The following is a 6,575-nucleotide window of genomic DNA, read 5'->3' as shown; positions in this document are numbered from 1 at the left end:
AAATGGGAAAGCTGACGTTTCGGGTCGAGACCCTTCTTCAGAAATGGAAAAGCTCATCCACAATTCTTTGTTTTTTTTGTTTAAGGCAATGTGTCAATCAATATGGTTGGGCTTGTGTTATCACTGAACACCACTGGGGTGTGTTCCTCATTAATTTTAACTTCAAAAATGCTTAAGTGGCTGAAGGCCCCTTTGGGACTTCCACAAAAGGCTCTATATAAATGCAAGCCTGTGTTTTTGTAATGAAAGTTTGATCTCATGCTCAATTCCCATTTTATGTACCTCCACTGGAGTGCTTTAGTTTCAGCATTCTCTGTGATTCTGTTGCTTATAAAACCCCCATTTCTCGCCCAACCTTTGTTGCCCTCAATAAAGTAGTGGTTGGGCCTTCTTCCTGTATCTCTGCGTGGAGACAGTGACAATGTGGACGAGGTACGGATTTTGACCCAGTGATGATGAAGGAATGGCATCCCAAATCAGAATGACCTGTGACTTAGACAGGAACTGGGAGGTGACAGTGTTCCCACACATCTGCTGCCTTTGTCCTTCTGGGTGGTAGAGGTCCCTGATCTGGGACCAATTGCTGTTGAATCTTTGATGATTTGCTGCATTGTGTCTTGTTGGTAGCCCACACAGAAGTGATGGTACACCAGTGTGCCAAATTTAAAATAAGTCAACACGGCAATATTAATGGGCAAACACTTCTCGTTTTTTTTCATATTGATCATCAGTTTATTACTTTGAACCTCCGCCTCAAGGACTGTAGCAGTTCAAGAAGGAGCCTCCCAAATTTGTTCAGAATGATTGCCACACACTTAGTACCAAGGTATGGAATAGTACTCAGGAGATATCTGAAGGTGAAACAACAAGCCAAGGGGGAGTTTAAAGAGAAATCTGTCCTATAGTTTTTCCGGAAGTGTACAGCGCCTTTTGGAAATGCCCACTTAAAATCGGTCAATCTGCTCATCCGCATATTTCAGTGGCCTTAATAATGAAACTATAGATCACCAGTCAGACCCATTGGCAGGATTAACTCAACCTGGCAGCAACATATAGGATCAGCGGATGAACCGCAGGACATGAATCTGTCTCGATGCCCAATATGTCACAGAATGAGCTGACACCTGTCCAACCTCTTCCTGCCTGTGAAATCGAAAGCTTCTCATTAAATGAAGTTGTCTTCTCACATTGAGAGGACAGAAGTCACACTGTGTTTCCCAGCTGCCTTAAAAGTCACCCAAAAGCTTCAGGACAGTAAAGGACAAAATACAAGATAATGTCCTGTCAAATCAATCAAAGAAAGTTGAGCAAAGTCCCTGAAATACGTATAGAAGTATAGAAATGTCTGTGCTACCTTTTAGGAAGGACTGCCGTGTTTAGTCCAACATTCCACTTTTTGATTATAACCTTGTGCACAATTTATTTCATGATGTCAACAGAATTTCTTTCACTTGTTTTTCTCATTGAATCAATTAATGATGCAGTGTCAAAGGAGCCAACAGCTCCTAGAAAAGAGTATTATTCCCACTGTTCTGCTTTCTCTCCATAAACTGGTGAAATGTTCCTTTTCAGATACACATCCAATTCCTTTTTGAAAGTTGCTGTTCTAAGTGTTGAACCATAAAATCCCTACAGTGTGGAAGCAGGCCATTCAGCCCATTGAGTCTGCACCACCCCTCTGAAGAGCATCCCACCCAAACCCACCCCATCCCTGTAATCCTGCATTTCCCAAGGCTAATCCACCTAGCCTGTGTACCTCCCTAGACACTTAGGCATGGCCAATCCACCTAACCTGCACATCGTTGGACTGTGGGAGGAAAGCAGAGCACCCAGAGGAAACCCACACAGACACAGGGAGAATGTGCCAACTCCACACAGCCTGAGGCTGAGAATTGAACCTGGGTCCTTGGTGCTGTGAGGCAGCAGTGCTAACCACTGAGCCACTGTGCCACCCAAAGTTGGAGTTGGCCGTGGTTCAGTTTGTAACACTTTTGCCTTTGAATTGGGGGCTGAGTTTTCAAATCTAACTCTTGGGGATGAACATCCAGGGTAGTGCTTAGAGGGAGTGTTGAAGGTGCCATTTTTTGGAGGAAAATATTAAACTAAGGTCCCATCATTGCTTTGAAGAGGAGGAATCTTATCCCCAATATTCTGGCTGATATTTATCCCTCAATAAACATCATGAAAACAAATGATCTGGTCCTTAATATCATAGAATCCTTACAGTGTGGATATAGGCCATTCAGCCCAAACTACATCCCACCCTCCTATAACCAAACTAATCTACACATCCCTGAACACTACAGGCAATTTAGCATGGCCAATCCACCTCACCTGTATGTCTTTGGACTGTGGGAGGAAACCAGAGCACACCTACACAGACACAGGCAGAATGTGCAAACTCCACACAGACAGTTGCCCAAGGGTGGGATTGAACCCAGGTCCCTAGCATAGTGAGGCAGCAGTGCTAACCACTGAGCCACCATGCCACCTTTAGACATTACTGTTTCTGGGAGCTTGCTGTGTGTAAATTGGTTGCCATGTTTCCGCCATTACAACAGTGACGACACTTCGGAGGCACTATATTTTCATCTGTTTTTGGTGAACCCTTCAGACAGTGCGTTCCAGGTACCATTTCATTGACTTTTGAGACCAAATTCTCCTCAATGTCCCATTAGTTCTTTAGCCAGATATCTTCAGTCCATGTCCTCCTGACAGTGGGCATACTTCACCTGAATAAGCTGGGGATTTCTGTCACCTCAGTTTTGGAACTAAGAACCAATCTGAAAACAAAAACCAAAGATCAAATTTTGAGCTAATTGTAGTCCTGGTGTCCCAAAACTAACAATAGTTACTTATTACTCAAGACAGGCAAACTATTTCACACGATATTACCTCAGGTCTATAGATGAGGTGGGCAGGTCTTGTGGTGCAGTGGGTAGAGTGTCCACGCCTGAAGCAGCAGATCTGGGTTTGAATCTTAGCCCAGGACTCGCTGAACAAGGATGTCCACGGCATGGTCAAATGGATTGTCCATCTCCCAATACATCATATCCATACACCTACAGCTGGTTATAATGTGGGAGAACCTCCCAGACAGTCAGAACCATGTCATTGCAACTCAACCACTTCCTCACTTAAACAACAACAGTCTCAGCGTCTATGGCAGGTATCGCCCTGACTACCAGAAGAAGACAAAATGGCGGGTTTTGAGACCATGGGAGATTCCTGATCAGTCATGTGATGGAATAAATGTGTGGGAGCCTCTATAGACCATAAAATCATAAGATCTAAAAGCAGAATGAGGCCATTCAGCCCATCAAGTCTGTTCCACCATTCAATCATGACTGATATGTTTCTCAATCCCATTCTCCTGCCTTCTTCCTGTAGCCGTTGATTCCCTTACTAATCAAGAACCTGTCTATCTCTGTCTTGGCCTCCACAGCAATAGCTCAACAGATTAACCACTCTCTGGCTGAAGAAATTCTTTCTCATCTCAGCTCTAAAGGATCATCCCTTCACCCATCTCTATCCAGAGCTACTAGAATATGCGTGAAAATAGGCATATTGCCAGAACAACTCAGACTCCTTCAATGAACTTAAACACACCACGGAGAAAATCCAGAGATAACACAGTGTGGAGCTGGATGAACACAGCAGGCCAGGCAGCATCAGAGGAGCAGGAAAGCTGACGTTTCGGGTCGGGACCCTTCTTCAGAAATGGGGAAGGGGGAGGGGGAAGGGAGCTCAGAAATAAATAGAGAGAGGAGGGGTGGTCTGGGGAGGGTAGGTGGGATGGTGATACGTGAGTGCAGGTAGGCAGTGGTGGGGATTGGTCAGTGAGATGGGAGGGGCGGAGAGGTGGGAGAGAAGATGGGCAGGTGGTGTCAGGTCAAGGAGGCCGGCATGAGAGGGAGGGCTGGTCATGGAATGAGGCCAGGGCATGGGGAGATTTTGAAACTGGTAAAGTCCACATTGAGACACCCACTACTGGCCAAGTGATCTTGTCCATGGTGCTGATTGTCTAACCAATTCCTTAACATCTGTGTGGTTCTTTGGGTAGCAATCTCACAACACATTTGATGATTATGGGTTCACCTCATATTCCAGGCTTTTGAACATATGCTCTAGGCTAACACACCAGTGCTCATCATGAGGCTTTACATGAAGGTGTCAAATCATCAATTTGCTACCTCGGGGTAGATGTGAAAGACCTTATGGCAATATTTGGGGAATTTTCACCTTTCAAGAACACTAAAATGGGTGTTATTATCACATTTTATATTTTTGGGGACTTGCCAACTGGATGTTCCAATTCTCGAAATGCTAACAGAGACTACCTTTCAAATGGCTTAATTGGCTGTAAGTCACACTGAAATCTCTGTGAGGTCAAATAGGCACAACATGAGGGCCTGTTCTTTCTTTCTCCAACATAGATTGGACTTATGCTTAATGGAGCTCTGAATACTGAGGGATGGTCCTACAGTAACAGGGGGCCTTAATATGGTGGGGACTGAGAGATTGTTTCTCCTGATGTGGGGGTTTAGATCTACAGGGTATGGTTTCAGAATAACAGGTCTCCCTTCTGAGATGGAGATGAGGAGCAATTTCTTCTCTCAGAGGGTCATTTGTGTTTGGAATTCTCTTCCTAGACACCAGCGGAAGCTGGGATGTGGAATTTATTAAGTGTTGAGTTCAACAGTCACATGAGTCAAGGGGAGGGCAGGCAGGAATTTCAACCTAACAAAACATCAGATCTGCCATGATCTTTTATAACCTCACAGAAGCTCAGTGGGCTGAATGACCTTCTCCTGCTCCTATTTTTTTCTGCTCTTGTGTATGGTAGAGGTTAATACTCTCCATCAATGTACTGCAGCAGCAAGTAAAACTGAGCAATGCAATAGCCATGACTAATCCCTCCCGCAATAAAGAATTCAAGGCATTGATCCTTTAATATCTCCTAAAATGCCCATTGCCAAACACTGAGGTAATGTTAACTCCTGCCTGACATGCTCATCTATTATGCTGAGTGCTGTTTGAGTCACACACTAATTGTATTAATCTGAGTTTTCTAAAGATCAGACGTCTATTAATAAAGGTATTTTTTAAAGTTGCAAAATGGTGCGACAGAGGGATAATGTAATGCCTCCATCCAGCCTGCATAAAGGTTAGAAATACCTTTTAAAGATAACACTTCCATAGTGGAACATGGTAATGAGATGGAGACTGTTTAAGCTGGTTCCCCCATTTATTAAATCATGGCTGATTTTTTTTTTAAACACCATCTACCTGCCTTACTGTTGTTGCTTTAACACATTTGCTCAACAAATATCCATCAATCTCAGTTTTGAACTTTTCTGTTGATGCCCCCAGCCTAGCACCAACTGATTTTTGCGGAAGAAAGTTCTAGATTTCCACAGCCCTATGTCTGAAGAATTACTTCTTGACACCACCTATGAACAGTCTAGTTCAAATGTTGCAGTTTTGCCTCCTATGATCTATGGTCTAATTGTTCTGAACCTGATTATGTTAGTCTGGTCACCGATCTAGGCTCACTGTGCTTGATTGATTACACCTGAGGGTTGACTCTGAGCAAAAGAAATAGAAAAGCTGCTGGGAGCTGAGCTAAGCATGGTGCATTTATTTCAGGGTGGCACGGTGGCTAGGTGGTTAGCACTGCTACCTCACAGCTCCAAGGACTGGGTTCAATTCCAGCCTTGGGCAACTGTCGGTGTAGAGTTTGCATGTTGTCCCCGTATCTGCGTGGGTTTCTTCTGGGTGCTCTGGTTTCCTCCCACAGGCCAAAGATGTGCTGGTTATGTTGATGGGCCGTGCTAAATTGATCCATAGTGTGCAGGCTAGGTGGATTAACAATGGGTATTACAGGGTTACAGGGAAAGGGCCTGGATGGGATGCTCTTGGAGGGTTGGTATGGGCTGAATAGCCTGCTTCCTTACTGCAGGGATTCAATGTTTTATTATTGAAGGGATTTTTTAAAACTCTTGTCAATAAATCTGTTGCACACTTAGAAACCAATATAATCGCTGCATCATTCTGAGTCCAATCAAACATGTAAAATACACAACAAACCAGCCAGTACACAACAATGTGCCAATGTTGTGGAGTCTGCTATCGGAGGAAATAGCATCTCTCTTTGTTTTCATCCTATCAAATCCTTTAATTATGTGATAAGCCTTTGATAAGTCGTGTCTATAAAACTCATCTCAATAGCTTAAGCCTAGGTTATAGTGCATGCTGATTAGGAGAGAATGGAAGAACGTTAATGATTGGGGAGGGAGCAGAAAGAGGGTCTGGAAGTAGTGCTGTGGATATTTTCCTTTTGCCAGCCACAAATGGTGAGATTTGTTGAATTCAGTCTGACAACGTGCAATCGTGAGATGATGAACTCCCACAATCTCCGTGTGGTTAATCCAATATCATTCAATGATGGGAGATCCAGCCCATTAATCTGCTGGCTGACTGAACTCACCAATAAAAAAGATACCACTGCAGAATTTACATTACAAAATGATGAGATGACTTTTCTTTGGAAGAAGAATTGTATTGGACTCTTG

This window comes from Rhincodon typus, chromosome 34 (genome assembly GCF_021869965.1).
Source record: "Rhincodon typus isolate 14 chromosome 34, sRhiTyp1.1, whole genome shotgun sequence".
Classification (NCBI taxonomy): domain Eukaryota; kingdom Metazoa; phylum Chordata; class Chondrichthyes; order Orectolobiformes; family Rhincodontidae; genus Rhincodon; species Rhincodon typus.
The sequence above is the reverse complement of the archived record's forward strand: the minus strand, read 5'-3'. Positions refer to the sequence as shown.